The 20,231-nt window shown below is 36.2% G+C and overlaps 1 pseudogene; it reads right to left on the reverse strand.

The window, feature by feature from the left end:
* Positions 1-5,619: 5,619 nt before the first annotated feature.
* On the reverse strand, positions 5,620-6,180 carry LOC144341228 (high mobility group protein B1 pseudogene; annotated as a pseudogene).
* Positions 6,181-20,231: the final 14,051 nt, after the last annotated feature.

The raw sequence follows: 20,231 nt of genomic DNA on the forward strand, positions 1-20,231 counted from the left end.
TATACACAGGGCCTTGAAGAAAAATATACGGTGATGTTCTATAACTGAAAATTTAAGTCTCCACTTTAAGAAACTCTAGGAGAGAAAGCCATATGAACATTAGCTTGTGTATGTAAAATGTGCTGGACTTTAACAATTTTTAGAGCCTAATTTTGTGAAGTTGTGGAGGATATGATCACTGAAGAGAATTTTGAAATTCATCCCAAATAATTTGAACTTGTTATAGGTAGGAATTGCTAGCCACAGGATTTTGAGGCCAGGAATTAAAAGTCACAGTTATAATTCAGAAAAGTTATTTGGCTTTTGAAATGAAATAGGGCGGTAAGATGAAAGACTGAAGGCCAGGAAGATAACAAGTGAAGGATCCTAGTGGTTCAGGCATGGGGTGGCATGAAGAGAAAGGAAGACATTGATCTGAGGCAAATTCCAAGGAACTGACTCATATGGGGAGTCTGGTAGTTGTGCATCAGAATTTGTTTTTCCCTTCTTTATAAGCATATGGATAGGTTGCATATGCCAGGCTCCCTTACAGTTAGTTGGGTGGGTCACATGACTACATGTTGCTAATGGAATCTAAACAGATTTGTTTTTTGATGTGAAAAAAATCCTATATCACTAGAGCATTAATACAAAAGAAGTACTATGGGTCATTCTAGACTTAGGTTTTGAGATAGTGAGTATGCTTCCTTTATGCTCTCTTTTTCCATTCAACTAGCTGGTACTCGCAAAGGTATACATACAGAAGATCAACATGACAGAAATAACCAATGTCCCAGATAACATCAGGGAGTGGAGCTGCCTGCCACCTTGAAACATTCAGCTCAAACTGTAAAGGAGAAATATGTTTTAGTTTCTTTAAGCCACTGAATTATTGTGTCTTATTTGTTGCATTTCCCTAGCCTAGACTAAGCCAGATACAGACTAAAGCATTAAGGTAGCATTAAGAAGTCAAGGGTAACTCAGAGGTTCTGAATGTGAATTACAGCATCTGAAGGAAATGTGGATTTACTTACTTGCTCACTGTTTCATTAATCCATTCAAATTTTTCTCTAGTGTTTACTAAGTGTCATGCACTATTCTATGTGCTAGTTATATAGAAGTGAACAAAACAAAAAGTTCTACCTTCATGGAGCTTAGATTTTTGTGGTGCATTCAAAGAACATACAAATAAGTGCATACTATAATGAGGGAAGGGATAGACACTATAAGGAAAAGTCACTCAGAGGAAGGGGATAGAGAGATTGATATCAAGTAATGCTTCTTTGAGGAGGTGACCTTTGAAGAGGTGATGAATGCTCAAAAAAAGTGAAAATGAGATAAATGTGTATGCATCAATTGTGTTAATATATTGAAGCTGTGTCTTTGAGTTTTGATATACCCTTGTTGTATCTAAGACTGTACATAAAGAAATAGATCAGTGTTATGTATCTGGAAGTTATTCTCTTATATAACAGTGAAAATAAAAGAATCCGTGAAGAAGTTGAAAAAGCAGAAAGACACAAGTAATGTAGTAATTCTTCCAAGATACATTGAAAGAAAAGTGACTGGAAAGGTATAAGAAAAAAAAGAAAGACATAAATGTGAGAAATAAGTGAAGAGATCAGGGTGGTGATGAGGAAAAATAAAAGACAATAGAAATGTCTCAGGAACTGAAGCCAGAAGTCTTCAAAGGGGTAGGTATGAAAAGCTGTGCCCCATACATCAGAAAGATCAAGGAAGATAAGGACAGAGAAAATGCCTTTGAACTTGGCTGAATGGAGGTCATTGGATACCATAAAGAGGCAAAGATGGAAGCCAGATTTAGGAGGGGAATTAGGGAGAAAATATTTTAAATATAGTTCATCTAACTCTTCACTATTGTTATTGGACATTTATTGAGTAAGGTGATTCTATAGAGCTCTACTCTAATAACCAAACATTTGCTGAGTCTAGTTACCAGGCTTGTGAAGAATGACTGAAGAAGTACCAACGGCTGGTACTTCTATTAACCCTTTTGGATGGGTTCCAGAGGATAGAACTAACTAAAATATTTTTAACTCCTTTGGCTGTCTGACTTTGCTGAGTTCAAGAAGACTCAAGATTCCACAGTCTCAGCAAACAAACCAATTAGATGTTAAACTCCCAGAGGCTAGAACTAAGCTGTCAAAAGAAAGTGAATATGGAGAGGCAATTATCCAATAATTACAAGAGTCTAGGCAAAAATCTAAGAGAAATGTCCGTTGGCATGTTGTAAAACTGTTTAAGAAGTTAGCAATTTGCTTGGTTTCGTTGCCACTAGGCTAAAATATGTGGTGTTTCATCAGAAGGTTATATTCCTTGAACTATATATTACCATACTGTTAAAAACTCAGCTGCAAAGTCTTTGAAAACAAGCAACAGACTTAAAAACCACAATAAGTTTTTAATCTGTTGAGTCTTTGAAATTCAGGTGGCAAGAAGCAAAGTTTTTATATATTTTGTACTGTGACATATCATCCAGCTGATACTTTGCTAGCCTGATAACACTGGGCAATCAGAGGGTAAAGTATCATTTTGTGTTGCTGAGGTGTCCATGGTAATAGAAAATCAGTAATACTATCTGCTATAATTTACCTCTCCTGGGATGGATACCTACCAAGAATGTATAGTTTCTCTTAGTTCTTTGCTTTTTGCAAAATGATAGGGCATCTACAGCTATAGGTGCACCCTAGAATGCAAGCTCGTTGGGGGAAGTAAAGACTAAACCTAGTAGCACATACAATCACACTAGGTTAGCTATTATTTGTAATTCAAAATAACTTTAAATAGTTAGTGACTCACCACCCAATACTTTAGAGTACATACAAGAAGATAAATCATAAAGTCTCTAGTAAATGTGGAAATGAATAGAAGAAGAAAAGATTTATTTGAAGATTTTTGAGGGTCAGTGTAGAGCACATAGAAAGGAAAAACCCATCTGATGGGTAAGAAAATGCATAAGGAGTAGTGTAGATAAGTGTGTCAAGATAAAGCAAAATAATTTGATGAGTCTAATTGAAAACACTCAGTTTTAAAAATGTTTGGTTATCGTGACTTCTTTAATACCATTTCCTTCCAGAATGATAAGGACTCCATCTTTTTTCCTTTGAGCTCTAATTTTGATTATGCTAAAATTATACAAAGCAATAAAAATGAGAGTACTTCCATAATTATAAATATTTTAATTATTCCATTCCTTGTAGAATCCACATTTGACATGTAAAAGTCTTCTAATCTAAGTCTTGATTTTTTTCTGAATGAGCTATCATTCAGTGTTCACCCATGCGATTTCTAAAATGCACATCATGTACAAAGTATATTAATAATGGAAAAATAGTTTACCTCTTCTAACTGTATTAGTTTGATATTGTGATATTAATTCTCTGTTTTCAAAGACACATCTTGGTTGTCCATATGTGGGGGAAAAAAAAATGCAACAACTCAAACTACATTCATTTTCACCAAACTGGTGTTCTTCTAGAAGGGAAAAAAAACTATTTTTCTTCAAAATTAGTGATATAAAAAAATGTATTTTTAAACTTGAGAGTTAATGAGAATCATTTTCTTTCTCATCACTCACTATCTCAGGGTGGTGGTCCTAATTATTCACTATTGCTTAGCAAGAATACATATACGACGTATCCTGGAAAGTTGTAGAATTAAATAAAGGTCTAGGTTTTACAAGGCATAATACAATTAACTGTCTCAGAAGGATGCCTAGATAAATTCATGACAGTCGGACTTTCTACAAGACTTCCCAGACCTCTTGGCATTGAACTGATTAGCTCTATAGTAAGCCACTCATAAGCCCGATGGGTAGCTAGAAGACAGAGCGAACAGGAACTTTTGGGGCACCTTTTGCTAGCCTAAGAATGTCCTAGCTGTCCCTAGAGTTCTTATCTTGAATGTGTCAAGACTTTTGACTTGAAGCTGTTGATCCATAGCATATATTCTTATTAAAACACAAACAAACATGAAGTAGGGGAAAGTCAGGAAGGCTTTGGAATCATTAGCAAAATTAAACTCTGCTCTTAGTGAAATATTCACATATTTGAACAACCAGTCAGGACTGAGGACCAAGTATGAAGCAAATGAGAAAATGACTTTTTCTGCTTCTTGTCACTAAATTGAGATTTAAAGACATTTGACTTTCTAAACTCTTCTACTATAGCTACCATTTAATGGTTATCATCTATGTGTCAGACCCCTGGCTAGGTGATAATTTTACATTGTTTCTCATTCTCATCTGCAAACATGTAAGATAGGTTGCTACAGTTTGAATGTGTCCCACAAAAGTTCATATGTTAGAAACTTAATGGCCTTTGTGACAGTGTTGAGAGGCAGGACCTTTAGGAGGGGATTAGGTCATGAAGGCTCCACCATCATGAATGGATTAATGGTGTTATTGCAAGAGAGGATTGCTAATAGCTAGAGTAAGCTCCTGATAAAAAGAATGAATGTGGCCCAATTTCCTCTCTCTGTCTCACCATGTGATATCTTCTGACATGGGATGACCATCACCAGATAACAGCTCTGTACTCTTGGATTTATCAACTTCTAGAACTGTGAGCCAAATAAATTTCCTGTCTTTGTAAATTACCTGTCTGTGGTGCTCTGTTCTAGCAGCAGAAAACAAACTAAGACATACATGTATTCCATTTTGCAGAACAGGAAAATAATCTCTAGTCAAGATAACATGCCCAAGGCCTCACAGAATTTGTGGATACAAGCAGCAATTATTTAAGTTAATTGCATTAGTAATTTGCACAGCAACACTTAATTTAGATGTGCTTATTCAAAAAACAGTTTTTATTTATTTATTTTAATACAAAATTATATATAGTTGGTTAGGTGCAATGGCTCATGCCTGTAATGCCAGCACTTTGGGAGGCCAAAGCAGGTGGATTACTTAAGGCCAGGAGTTTGAGACCAGCCTGGTCAACATGGTGAAACCCCATCTCTACAAAAATACAAAAATTAGCCAAGCATAGTGACTTATGGCCTGTAATCCCAGCTACATGAGTGGAGAATCGCTTGAACCCAGGAGGTGGAGGTTGCAGTGAGTTGAGATTGTGCCACCGCATTCCAGCCTGGGTGACAAAGTGAGACTCCATCTCAAAAAGAAAAAAATAAAATTCATACTTACTTAGGAGCTTTCAGAATGTCAACAAAAGAACTGCAAGAACTGTAACTTTGTTTTTTGCAATCACAGTGTAGTATTCTGTTAACGGCACAACAATTATTTCCTAATATAAGCTGTATCAGAGACAACTGAAGGTGAAAATACTATTATCCCCATATAAAACTAATTTGTGCTGTGCACCAAGAAGAACAAGCTTTAAATTTCCATGCCAATTTACAACGCTCATACTGTACCAGGCAAAGTTAATGGCTATTAAAAATGCTACCAGGACAGGTCTATCTAAAGACACATTCAGCAGTGTGCTGACTATACACAAAATGAATAGTTTAAAAACAAATCTTAATCTTAGATTTCAGGTTTTTTTTTTTTTTTCTTTAAAAGGAGGGTGTTGTATACAGGAGGGGGTTAAATGTTTTATAGACAGAGGAGAAAAACTGTTAGAACTATCTTATTCATCATTCATCATCATCTTTTTTATTTTAATTTTCCTCCTCTTCCTTCTTTTTCTGGCTTTTTTCAGCCTAAGTAACTCCCCTTTTTGTTGCATCAGGCTTTCCTTTAGCTCAGTATACAGCAATATCCTCTTAGTTGTCCTTCAGCTTTGCAGCCTTCTTTTCATAAAGCTTCTTGTCATCTGCAGCAGTGTTATTCCGCCTCTCCCCGTTTCTTTGCGACATCACCTATGCATAGGCCAGGATGTTCTTTGATTTTGAGGTGACAATCAGAAGAGAACAAGAAGGCCAAAGGAGGCCTATAGGGTACACTGGGATCTTTGACTTCTTTTTTGTTTCCCTTGTAGGAGGGATGTTTGTTTTCATTTCTCTTTCATAAACTGACCTTGTCTGCCTTTGCCCTATCTTCAGATTTCCCTTTCTGTTTTGAACCCATGGTCTTTCGCCTCTCTGAGCATTTCTTAAAAAATTCTGAGAAGTTGACGGAAACATCTGAGTGCTGCTTCTTGTGCTGTTCCCGGCAAGATTTCATGAGGAATGCATATGATGACATTTGCCTCTTGGCTTCTAAGGCTCTCCTTTGACCATGCTTAGTTATTTTTTTCTCAGTGAAGAAGAGTTGTCCAGGGACTGTCCACCTCTCACTTGTCCTGGCACTTAACTCTGTAGAGCTCAATGTATAGCAATGGCTGTCTCATTAAGGCAGTTTTTACTGTTGACATGCAACAAGGCAAATCCTAAAAAGTGTTATGTGTTGCTTTTGAGATCTTTAATCATTTTTTCCTGGAAAAGCAAACCCTCCAGGTCTTTAAAAATGTTCCAGTTGCAAAAGTTCTGATGGTTATTATCGCACTCTTTAAGTCTGGCTAAATGGATCACTTTCAAGTTTCTGGAATGTACCATGGTCTTTTATTTTGGTTTTGTTTGCTTTTGTTTTTAACTTCTTTTTATTTTTTTCCCTTTCACGGTCTACAGAGATTTTTTTGCTACCTTGCAGCATTCATCTGCCTTTCCTGTCTCATCCTTTAGTTTCTCAGTTCAGATGCCAGTTTCTCAAGGAGCATAGGTCATGTGCTCTTGTGATAGACTGCATTTGGCTGTTTGCATATTTGTATTCCTGACATGTCTGTAGGTTCCCAAAATGGTTTTGTTTTTTTTTTTTTTTCAGCTTTGTATCTCACAATCTTTGTACCGTCACAATGAATAGAAGATACTGAAATATTTATTTACTGGATATGAACTAAAGTATGAGTAAATATCAGACCTTCCAATGCCAGATGAAATCTGTACTGCTTTATTAGAGGCTAAGGTCAAGGCAAGAAACAGAGAAGAGGGCTACTTCAAAATTATCACTGGGACTTAAAGATTCTGAACAGCAGAGAGAACGACAGAGAGAGACAGAGACAGACAGACAGGAGAGAGAGAGAGAGTGAAAGAGAGAGAGAAAGAGAGGTTGTAGCAGAAGTTAAGGGCATGGAGTCAGGCAGTCTGGGATATGAATACTTGCTATTTGACCTTGGGCATGTTACTTAGTTTCTCTGAACCACAGTTTCCACATGCAAGATAACTGCTTGCAGGATAAATCTGATGTGTACCTACTATGCAATAAACCCTATACGTGCGATTGTTATTAATATTATTAAGAAGGTGTGAGAAACGCATTATTCTCTTGAATGAATTTACTTGGTGTTCTTTGCATCTTTCTTTTTTCTGTCTGTTGAGATGGATGCTAAATCTTTATGTTTTTCCCTAAAGATGAAGTGGGAAATACTTTGTGTTTTTACATTTGATTTCTTTTTTTTTTTCACTGTTTCCTTCATAAGAATGCTTATATACATATATTAATACTTTTGTAGTTTCCTTTAACTGAGGAGAATATGCAACATCAAAGGAATTTTAGCAAATAATTAGTTACATCAGTTGTCCCTTAAGCGTTTCTCATTGGTTCCCATGGTACCATCTAAACGCAATGTTTCATCTAGCATTATTGTGCATGTTTCATTATTTCATCACATTTCTTGTGGGATAGTTCCCTAACCTTTTAATTATGGTGAAATATTCAAAAAGTTAATCAAACGACCCCCAAAGGAGCTTCTGGTACAATGTAGTAGCAGAGGCTTATTGTCCCTGGCTTAAAACTGATTCTGTGAAAGAATAGTGTGCACCTCAAGAAAGGCTAGCAGTTCTGCCATCAGATAAATGATTGCAGCCTTCAGTGGACTGGCTCTCCCTTTATTTTTGCCACTGGTTGTGAAGCTGGGAAACAGAAGCCTGTATGGAGAATGAAGGCCTAGACTTTTTTTTTTTTTTAACTGAAATGTCAAACTATGTGACTGTGCCCAGCAGAAGACGACCCCCTGCGAGATGTGATAAGCCCCAGGCCTGCTCCACACACTACACTGAAAATGCCGTGGGAGGGCTTCCCGGGCTGATGGAACTAATGACAGTAATAGCTCTGGGTAATTTGTCTTTTCTCTTACTGTGCACATTCTCTACATATGGTGCACTTTACACCTACCACCAGGCACACATCTGGAATGCTATGACCCTCTCAGGCCTGATCCAGATAGGTTGAATTCTCCTGTAAAGTAAATCTGACCTCTAATTTTCTTAATAATTCAGGATTATGCTAATGTTACTCAGCAACCATTGTAGAATGGTGCGGGAACACCGAAGAAAGCTTAAGCCCTTGTACTGGAAGCGTGACCGAGGTTTCTTTGCATATTTGGCTATAATGTTTCCCCTCTGTCATTCTAGTAGAGAAAATGTAAATTTTGAAAAGTGTATAATTTACATTATTTATTCATTGTTTGAAGTCGTAGGACATGCTCTACTTAAGAAGAAATTTTCTGTTTCCTTTCTTTGGTGTACAGATTTTCTACTAAGAATTTATAAGACTACTAATGATAGGTTTGGGTTCTTAATTCTAACCTGTAAAAAATACTTAGATAGTTAAAGAAACTGACAAAATAATTTCAGGGATGGATAAAACAGACTTCACAGCAGTTTAATCTCATCAATGCAGAGTGCTCTTAGGAAGATTTTAACAATAAAAATCCTATTTTAGTGCTGGCTCCATAGCAAGATTGTACATTTAATATTGTATTTGTATCCCGTATCTTCTGTATTTATGTAAAAAATAGCTATATTATTTAAAGTGTAAACATCTAAACATATCTTTTAGGAAAACATAAATGATCTTAAGTTTTAAGAAATGTTCGCACTACATTAAAAAGATAGGTTCTTCAATCCTAGCTCTCTGTGAATAAAAAGAGAATAAAAGAATCTCTGTAAATTAGTATGTGCAAGATTCCCCCAGAGAGCAAAATATCTTCAACCATTGTGGAGGTATGAGAACCACATGTTTGCCTGGAAAAAAAAGTATGCTCATTACTATGGATTTCTGAATCATTCTGTCCAAATATTTGTAGTTATTTCTAAGTTACAAATAGACAATTAATTTTATTACATTTTTCCTTTAATTCATATCACTAGGAAGGTGGTGGTGAAGCATTTCCCCCCCTGCAGACTAAAGATTATACACGGAAATATAATAAACAAAAAATTGCTTATTTGGGTCAATAATTTATGTTTCTCACAAACAATGTAGATATTGTAAACTTCTTTCTACAAATAATATCTGTGTCATTGACCAATAACAAGGTAATAGTTTATCAAGAATGCTAATCTCTCTCCTGGCACCTCTGACCACCAACTCATTTACTCAAACTCCACCCCAGTTTGAAGGCAGAAAAGTGTGTGTATCTAAGTATTGGGTTCTCCTAGAATTTAATCATGGATTCAGACCACTCCAGAAAACTCCATGTGTACCTGTTGGATGGATGGTACAGACGGATTATAGAAGAGGTTTTTTTCCCCCTAATTTAAATATTCTAAAAGGTATATCCCTACCCAGATACACTTATGGAAAAATCAATCCAATTAGAGAGACAGAGATGAGGGAGGAATGGTATGCCGAGTGTCCCACTGCCCTCTCAGTTCCATTCCTTCTTGTCAGGCCTGAGCCTTTTGGAAGGATTGCTCTAGGAAAGTAATGACCACCATTATCCCTGGGTGAAGCAAAGCAGGCTGCAAAAGGACTGCTAGACAGGCTAATTGTGACAGGTGTACTGTATTGACTCTTCCAGGGCCATGTTCCTTTGGGCATGATTTGTGCGCAGAGTGGATCATTTGACCTATATGACAGATTGTGTGAAGTACGATTACTGACAGCTACTTAACTCATGGGTTTGGAATTAGATGAAAGTTTGAAACATTTTGAATATTACACTCTCTTTTATACCTAATGCTTTACAATATTTGATACAAAATCTCCCCAAAGAATAACAACAAATTAGATGATATCTGTGTGACTTCAGCAGAATCTGCACAGGCTGAAAAATCAGTCAGTGCTTTTCACTGAATTATATGATAATCCAGTAACAGGAAATATGCAAGGACCCTCAGCTCATGACAATGCCAAAGTTGGTGACACTGGCTGTTATTACCAATACCTCTAGTTTGTTAAGCCAGGGACTTCACATGCATCATCTTACACAGCTCCTTAAAACAGCTCCAAATGGCCCATATTGTTATAGAGAAGGGAGCTGAAGATCAGAGAGGTGCATACAGGGACAAGTGTAAGATATAAACTGAGATTTGTCTGACAGCCAAGCCTTCAGCTCACCTTGTCCCTCATCCTCTAGTCCACCCTCCTTCCTTCTCCCTGCCCACTTCCCCAGCTCTTGGTGGTTTTATTCCTGATAGACAGCAGAGTGCCAAGAAAGCAGAAGTCTGTAGAAACAATCAGGTATATAGGGCCTTGATGCCAGTTCTGCCAGTTCAATGACTGTGCAATTACCCAACCCCTCCAGATCCCCCTGTTCTCCTCCATAATCCACAAACAAGCCCAGCTCATAAGAATGTTGTTGAGAAGACTAAGTGAGAGAATGATGTAAACTGCTGAGCATAGCACCTGGTGTACAGTCAGCACTCAGTGAGGGCTATCCACTAATTTATAACGATAAACCTCTCTGTCAAAGTTTAAAGTTGTTTTTTTTTTTTTTCCCTTTAGGAATCTGAAGTAGAGGTGTTTATAAAAATATATCACTTTTCTTTAGAAGCCTTATAAAATGGAAGTACGCTTATACATAAAGGCATATTTATTTACATTTTTATAAAACATAACCTCTTAGGATGCTCAACACTTTTTGGACACAGTTATTATAAGTAAAATAGTACTTTGAAATATTTTTCTTTAAACCAATTTCTTTCATTTGGAAAAATGGTAAGTGTGGCATTTTGATTTAGAAAGTAGTTAAGGTTTTATAGCTGATTTAGCTGATTCTTGAGAAATGTTGATAGTCATTTATCTTGAGTTGTCTTCCTCTCACTACCATCTTTCCCTGAGAGGGACTTCCTTGCATATTTAGGATGGTGTGGAGTTATGTTAACTAGCGCTTAAAAGAAGAGCATGTAATGGGCAAGCATTGTATTCTGGATGCTATCCACTGCTATATTTTCATTGAGTCATAGATTCAGCATATGTCTTAACAATGCCTAAATTACACAAATATGAAAAAAAAAGGCCCGTTGACCTAAAGCAGCTTCTTGCTGAGTAAAGGAGCTGAAGCATTGTATATAAACAGATATCACCCTATGCACAGGGGAAAAAACTGAGTTAGCAGGAGGAAGGAATCACTTCCCTGAAGGGATTAGGCTTCATGGATGAGTGATTTGTGAACTTGGTTATGGAGCAGGCATGATTTAGATAAAGATAAGGTGAAGACATTTCAGGTAGAGAAGGAAGGAATAAAATGGACAAAGGCACGGGAGTGATAGGGCTAGGGTTGTGTGCAGGGAACAACGGGAGTCCTGCTCTGTTGAGCACAGGGGTGGTTTTCATCTTGAGTTTATAGCAGAATCACCCACAGGGCTTATGAAATGTACATATTCCCAGGATTCACTCCAACCTTCCAAGAGTCTGTTTTAGTCACTCTGGGGTGAGGCCCAGGAATCAGCATGTTTAGCATGGAGCCCAGTTAATTTTGATAGAACCACTGAGAAGTACAAACATTCCCGAGTCGCTGGAAAAAATGGAGTGACTGGAGTGTAGGCAAATGGTTCTAGGCCCAAACAGTGCAGTAGGGTCACACACAGAGCCTGCTTGCTCTTTTTCTCCTTCCCTCCCTTCTTTCCCCTCCCTTCTTTCCTTCCTTCCTTCCTTCCTTCCTTCCTTCCTTCCTTCCTTCCTTCCTTCCTTCCTTCCTTCCTTCCTTCCTTCCTTCTTTCCTTCTTTCTTCCTTCCTTCTTTTCACCCTTCCATCCTTCCTTTCAGTACCTGAGTCCCAGACCAATTAAGTTAGAATCTCTGGGGGTGGGGCCTTTGTATCAATACATGTTTTTTAAACTTTTTATTATGAAAAAAATTTAAACATATACAAAAGTAGGCAGAACAATATAGTGAATGCTCATGCACCCATCACCTAACTTCAATAATTAGACACTTACGGCGAGTCTTGTTTCATTTGTACTGCTACAGCTCCCCCTACCTTCTATATTATTTTGAAGCCAATCTCTGAGATTATAATACTCCATCCATAACATTTCAATATGTATCTCTAAGTACGGATTTTAAAGTGCCACAATACCATTACTACACATTATAAAACAATAATTTTTAAATATCATCAAGTGCTCAGTGTTCTAATTATTTTACTCGTTCATAAATGTGGGTTTGTGTATGCCTGTATCAAAACTCTCATGTACACCATAAATATGAACACCCACAAATTTTTAAAAATTAATTAAAAAATTTATCCAATACTTTTGATTCAAATTCATTGTAGGGTTTTATTTTGGTATCTCCTTTTTTCCAGGTTTCTCCAGAATCCCAGCTCTCAGTGACACTAGGAATATTAGAATGAGATTATATAATGAAACGTTTGCTTTGTCCTACAATGCACAAATGGAAGTTTTAGATTAACAATATTAATAATACGTTTTCTAATTATCTTACCACTGGAAAGTATTTGTAAAAAATTCTTTTTTTTCTAGTGCATATGCCACTAGAGGAAGACAGCCAATTTGCTCTGCCTTAAAGTTACTTTGAATAATTTCTCTGATTACACCAACTGGTTACATGTCAAGGCTCATCTATTTTATTTTATTTTCATTTTTAGAGATGAATTTATAAATTTAATTTTGTTTTATAATAACATATAGAATATTTATTGGGTTCCAAATTTAAATTTGCAAAACAAATTATTGTCAAACTAATCAAGTCTGTTCCTCCCATCTGCTTCCTCTCTCTATAGATCACTATTTAAACAATGTATGGTTTATCATTTTATTGTTTATTTTCAGTAAATAATAATAAAACTCTCCCAGCTTCTTGTAAGAATCTCTCCCTTCTTACAAGAAGTCAGATTGGAGATTCCTTACTGTAGAAAATGATGAGCTAGAATATTTGTCTAATGGAGCTGAGACTTTTTACACCATTTATATTTTCTACATCTAGATTAGTGGCTGGTACATTTCACGTGATTAGTAAATATTGAATGAGTGGATGAATTCTTATTTGAAGTTTGAAATCACAAGAGTGAGAGGACCAAAATTCTATTTATTTTTTGACAAGTTAATCTAATAGCAGTGGTTAAGGGGGTTAGAAAGACTGAAAAGTGGATGATCAGTTTGGAGACTTATTTAGTTAACTGGATGGCAGTAATTTTGAATAAGGAAACAAAAAACTGAAATGTGTGTGTGTGTGTGTGTGTGTTTTGTGTGCTTTTGCTGTTAAATAAAACACTCCAAAACTTAATGCTTAAAACAACAACCGTTCACTTAGTTCACAATTTTGTGGATTGGCGCATTTCTTTGTCTAGGCTGGTTCCATAGGTGTCTGTGGGGTTCACTCAGGTGTCCTTGGGCAGGTGGCAAGTGCTGGCCTCACATCACGGGCAGTTGGCAGGTTTTGCCTGGGGGGCTGTTTGATGGTTGTCTGTGTCATCTCAGTTCTCTCCCTTGAGGTCTTATCTTTCATCTTCCAGCGGATAGCTTGTATTCTTTTCCATTGGTGGTGGTCTCAGGACAACAGTTATAGCAAAAGGCTGATAACGTGCAGGTGTTTTTCAAATCTCAGATTGTGTTCTGTTTGCTGATTGGCCCAAGGACCACAACAGTAACAACTTTGATGTAAAAGGTAGAGAGAAATCACCACAGTTAAAATGGCTTATCTCCAAAAGACAGGCAGTAACAAATGTTGGCAAGGATATGGAGAAAAGGGAACTCTTGTATACTGTTGTTGGGAATGTAAATTAGTAAAACCACTATACAGAACAGTTTGGTGGTTCACTAAAAGACTAAAAATTGAGATACTTTATGATCCATCAATCCCACCACTGAGTATATGCCCACAAGAAAGGAAATCAGCATATCAAAGAAGTATCTGCATTCCTGTGTTTGTTGCAGCAGTGTTTACAATAGCTAAGATTTGGAAGCAACCTAAGTGTCTATCAACAGTTGAATGGAAAAAGAAAATGTGGTACATGTATACAATGGAGTATTATACACCCATAAATAAGAATGAGATCCAGTCATTTGCAACAACATGGATGGAACTGGAAATCATTGTTAAGTGAAATAAGTCAGACGCAGAAAGAAAAAATCATTACATGTTCTCACTTATTTGTGGCATCTAAGAATTAAAACAATTTAATTCATGAACATGGAGAGAAGAAAGATGGTTACCAGAGGTTGGAAAAAGCAGTAGGAGGCTGGAGGGTAGGTAGGGATGGTTAATGGGTACAAAAAAATGTAGTTAGAAGTAAGACCCACTATTTGATAGCACAATTAGGTGACTATAGTCAATAATAACTTAATTGTACATTTTAAAATAACTTGAAGAGTGCAATTGGATTCTTTGTAACTCAAAGGGTAAATGCTTGAGGGGATGGATACCTCATTCTTCATGATGTGCTTATTTCACATTGCATACCTGTATCAAAACATCTCATGTAAATACATACACCTACTACGTACTGACAAAAATTTAAAAAGAATGAAATGTAGAAAGAGAGAGACTAGCTCTTGATGGAGAGGGAAGAATTTGTAGCCACTTTCAGTTTCCCATGGTGTGGGATGTGTGTGAAACAGATACCTGAATGAACTCAGTGACTCCTCATAGCTTTTAGTTTCCAGAACCTTATATGATTATTAATTTCTACTTCTGTGTCCTTTCTCGTGTTCTTCCCTGAAATGTTTCTCATCCACATAGTCCATTTTGAGTTCCATACCCTCCACAAAACATCCTTTTACTAATTTTTCACTTGAACATTTCATTAAACACTTATTCCATATTTCTGGTTTTTCATTTGGTAATTTTCTTTTTATTATGTGCTATTTTACATGTTCCCTTTGTTTTCTAAATTTTTTGTGTATGTGTTTCCTGAGTTCTCACCCGATTCATCTTATTTTGCTATTGTAACACACAATAAAGTTAGACTAGTACTAAAATCTAAGTACTCTATAATGATTATTACTTGAATTGGGGATTGACTTAGATAATACTTCTAAAATTGGATATTGCCAAAACTTTCTTTACTTTGGTTTTTCATGGGTCTGTCCAATTCTGATTTTGCCATGCCTAAGTCAAAAACATCTGGTTGAATTCAGTAGAATCCCTGATTTTAAGCATTTTGGCAACTGGGTTGAATCTGTTAAAAAGAATAAACTTGTGATTGCTTATGTATAATTGTGTTTTGGTGTATAATAAAACCAATTAAAAGTAAGACATATACAATACGCTTGCTAAGCCATGTACGGCTGAGATGGACTCTATCAGTCGTCCTGAGTGGTTTTTAAAAAGGCACACATGATTATCTCAATAGATGCAGAAAAGGCTTTTGACAAAATTCAACAGCCCTTCATGCTAAAAACGCTCAATACATTCGGTATTGATGGAACGTACCTCAAAATAATAAGAGCTATTTATGACAAACCCACAGCCAATATCATACTGAATGGGCAAAAACTGGAAAAATTCCCTTTGAAAACTGGCACAAGACAGGGATGCCCTCTCTCACCACTCCTATTCAACATAGTGCTGGAAGTTCTGGCTAGGGCAATTAGGCAAGAGAAAGAAATCAAGGGTATTCAGTTAGGAAAAGAAGAAGTCAAACTGTCCCTGTTTGCAGATGACATGATTGTATATTTAGAAAACCCCATTGTCTCAGCCCAAAATCTCCTTAAGCTGATAGGCAACTTCAGCAAAGTCTCAGGATACAAAATTAATGTGCAAAAATCACAAGCATTCTTATACATCAGTAACAGACAAACAGAGAGCCAAATCAGGAATGAACTTCCATTCACAATTGCTTCGAAGAGAATAAAATACCTAGGAATCCAACTTACAAGGGATGTAAAGGACCTCTTCAAGGAGAACTACAAACCACTGCTCAGTGAAATCAAAGAGGACACAAACAAATGGAAGAATATATCATGCTCATGGATAGGAAGAATCAATATCGTGAAAATGGCCATACTGCCCAAGGTAATTTATAGATTCCATGCCATCCCCATCAAGCTACCAATGAGTTTCTTCACAGAATTGGAAAAAACTGCTTTAAAGTTCGTAAGGAACGAAAAAAGAGCCCGCATCTCCAAGACAATCCTAAGTCAAAAGAACAAAGCTGGAGGCATCACGCTACCTGACTTCAAACTATACTACAAGGCTACAGTAACCAAAACAGCATGGTACTGGTACCAAAACAGCGATATAGACCAATGGAACAGAACAGAGTCCTCAGAAATAATACCACACATCTACAGCCATGTCATCTTTGACAAACCTGAGAGAAACAAGAAATGGGGAAAGGATTCCCTATTTAATAAATGGTGCTGGGAAAATTGGCTAGCCATAAGTAGAAAGCTGAAACTGGATCCTTTCCTTACTCCTTATACGAAAATTAATTCAAGATGGATTAGAGACTTAAATGTTAGACCTAATACCATAAAAATCCTAGAGGAAAACCTAGGTAGTACCATTCAGGACATAGGCATGGGCAAAGACTTCATGTCTAAAACACCAAAAGCAACAGCAGCAAAAGCCAAAATTGACAAATGGGATCTAATTAAACTAAAGAGCTTCTGCACAGCAAATGAAACTACCATCAGAGTGAACAGGCAACCTACAGAATGGGAGAAAATTTTTGCAATCTACTCATCTGACAAAGGGCTAATATCCAGAACCTACAAAGAACTCAAACAAATTTACAAGAAAAAAACAAACAACCCCATCGAAAAGTGGGCAAAGGATATGAACAGACATTTCTCAAAAGAAGACATTCATACAGCCAACAGACACATGAAAAAATGCTCATCATCACTGGCCATCAGAGAAATGCAAATCAAAACCACAATGAGATACCATCTCACACCAGTTAGAATGGCGATCATTAAAAAGTCAGGAAACAACAGGTGCTGGAGAGGATGTGGAGAAATAGAAACACTTTTACACTGTTGGTGGGATTGTAAACTAGTTCAACCATTATGGAAAACAGTATGGCGATTCCTCAAGGATCTAGAACTAGATGTACCATATGACCCAGCCATCCCATTACTGGGTATATACCCAAAGGATTATAAATTATGCTGCTATAAAGACACATGCACACGTATGTTTATTGCAGCACTATTCACAATAGCAAAGACTTGGAATCAACCCAAATGTCCATCAGTGGCACATTGGATTAAGAAAATGTGGCACATATACACCATGGAATACTATGCAGCCATAAAAAAGGATGAGTTTGTGTCCTTTGTAGGGACATGGATGCAGCTGGAAACCATCATTCTTAGCAAACTATCACAAGAACAGAAAACCAAACACCGCATGTTCTCACTCATAGGTGGGAACTGAACAATGAGATCACTTGGACTCAGGAAGGGGAACATCACACACCGGGGCCTATCATGGGGAGGGGGGAGGGGGGAGGGATTGCATTGGGAGTTATACCTGATGTAAATGACGAGTTGATGGGTGCAGCACAGCAACATGGCACAAGTGTACATATGTAACAAACCTGCACGTTATGCACATGTACCCTACAACTTAAAGTATAATAATAATAAATAAATTAAAAAAAAAAAAAGGCACACATACACACACACACACAAACACACACACACACACAGCAGTGACTGCAATGACCTAGAGTGTGTGTTATTGGGAGACCTCCTTTATTTCTTTTAAAGCTAGGCCATATTGTGGGTGATGGATCTCAAGAAGGGTTGGTGGTGTTTATGTGAACTGGAGAATCAAGATGAAGGCTAAGAGAAAAAGAGAAAAGGAGGAAGAAAAGAGAGAAAAGTAGTGCAATGCTTAGGACATCATTATCAACTTCTATGTGACTCTGATTTAGCTTCCTTTGGTCTGGGAAAGAGTACCCAAGAATTCCCAGAGAAGAAAGAACTAAAGAAGTCCTTTCCTTCTCATCCTTACTGAAAATTTTAGACAAGAGTGAAACAAGGGGAGATGTTGCTGAGAGAGGTGAGTCAGAGATCTTTATAGGTCCTAGGCAGAGGAAGAAGGGGAGGTAAAATAAAATTTGTGTGAAACTCTTCCCGTAGACCATTAGAGCTCTTTGCACCATGGTTGAAGAGATCCGTACACAATTAGGGGTGAAGTAAATTCAAGTGAAACTTGCCTATGAGGTCTGGCTTTCATAGGTTATTTGTTAAATGCTCAACCATTTGGAGGGTAGGGTGGTGGGTGTATTGTAAATTGTGCAATTTTTCTGAATAATGAAAGATATACAGAAAGTTCATTTTGTGTGTCTGGAGGCTTTCAACCTAGACTAAAGTGAGCATATGGGAGCATAAAGGAAAAGGACCCTAAAGGAGTTCCTATGTAGATATGGAAACAAGTTAAATGTAACAAAATCCATAGCAATTCATCATTGAGAGCTGAATTAGAATACAGAGTATAATGGATGTTATCATTGTCAATAATTGTTGGAGATTGCTTGTCAACAGATTGGATTGTTTATCATGGATGTTGACAAACTATAGCATAAGATCCTTGAACTTGTTACATATGTTTTAAATATTTCTATAAATATACATGTGCACATGTATATTTTGGAGACTAAAGTTTTTATGCAATATAAAATTCCAGAATTTGTGTAGTGAGGCTTAAAATATTTTTACTAAATGATAGAACTTACCACAACATTTACATACTCTATCATCCAATCATCTTGGTTTTAATGAAAATATTTGTCTTAAATATTTTGAAAGTAAAGCATCTTCATTGAATCAAAACTGATATTTTAATTTGAACTTTCCACTCTGAAAAGAATTTGTAGTCCAAACTTGTCATGAAGAAAACTGAATTAAATGAAAAATAATGATATGCTGGATAGCTCTAAAAATATCCAGAATAGAATTCTTGTGATAGTATAGTTATTTAATATTAAGTTCACTTGTTTTACTGCCATGCAGAGATTAAGTGGAAGCCAACTTTCAGTATAGCAGAAAGGGCCATGGACTTTAAGAAGAATTCCATTTATGATAGAGCTGTCTCCCTTATTTGTGAAATGACTTTGTTCAAGTCACTCGGTCTTAAGACGATATTGTATGGAAAATTACAAATGATATGTAAATATAAGATTATTGAAGATATACTTTACACATTTTCTAATAAATGGTATTGTTTATAAGTAGGTTATATAAAAATCAATACACATTCATTTCCATTATGTTTTCTATTGTAAAAGGGCTATGTGGTAAAGGTAAAGAATGCAGAAAATTAAAATAGGCAAAACGAAGAAATAGAAAATCACCCAAAATAATTCCAAATAATTGTTATCACATGTCCATATAATTTTCATCTAAATTTTTATATGTGCATGTAGTTTTTTAAAGTATGCTTTCTTCTTTATCTACTGATGTTCAATATTCAATACATGTATTATTGCTTTTCCCTTAATGTTATACTATGATCATGTTTTTTGGACCATGTGTGTACATGCTTTAATTGTATAAATTAATATATACTACTTAATGTAAGTTGTAATTTACAATTCATTTAACCATTTTCATATTAATTGAACACAAACAATGATATTTTCAGTCTATAAGAGGTGAATATTCTTTTGTATTAACTCTTGAATATGTTCTTTAGTATTACTGGATGAAAGAATAAACATTTTGAAGCTTTTGATATAAATTGGGAACTTGCCTTACAGGCAGACTAGCAGTGTGTAAAAATGCCTATTTCCCCACATCCTAGTCAATGTATATGTGTAATATATATACATATATACACCAGTTGTCATTCATTCTAATTTTGTTCCACAATGTTTTTGTATTAACTCTTAGGGTAACTTTACATATTAAGGTTATGAATCCTTTTTCGTATATGTTTTTCTATGTTTTAAGTTGCCCAGCTTTACTGAGGTAGAATTAACTACTAAAATTATATATATTTAAGGAGTACCTCTTGATGATTATATATATATATATAATATATAGTGAAATAATCACTAAAATCCAATATTTGCCTTTAACTTGTGTTTACAATGCTTTTAAAAATGGTGTATGTGTTTCTAATTCATAGGTAGTAATGCTATATTTGTCTA

The sequence above is a fragment of the Macaca mulatta genome, chromosome 6 (genome assembly GCF_049350105.2).
Source record: "Macaca mulatta isolate MMU2019108-1 chromosome 6, T2T-MMU8v2.0, whole genome shotgun sequence".
Lineage (NCBI taxonomy): Eukaryota > Metazoa > Chordata > Mammalia > Primates > Cercopithecidae > Macaca > Macaca mulatta.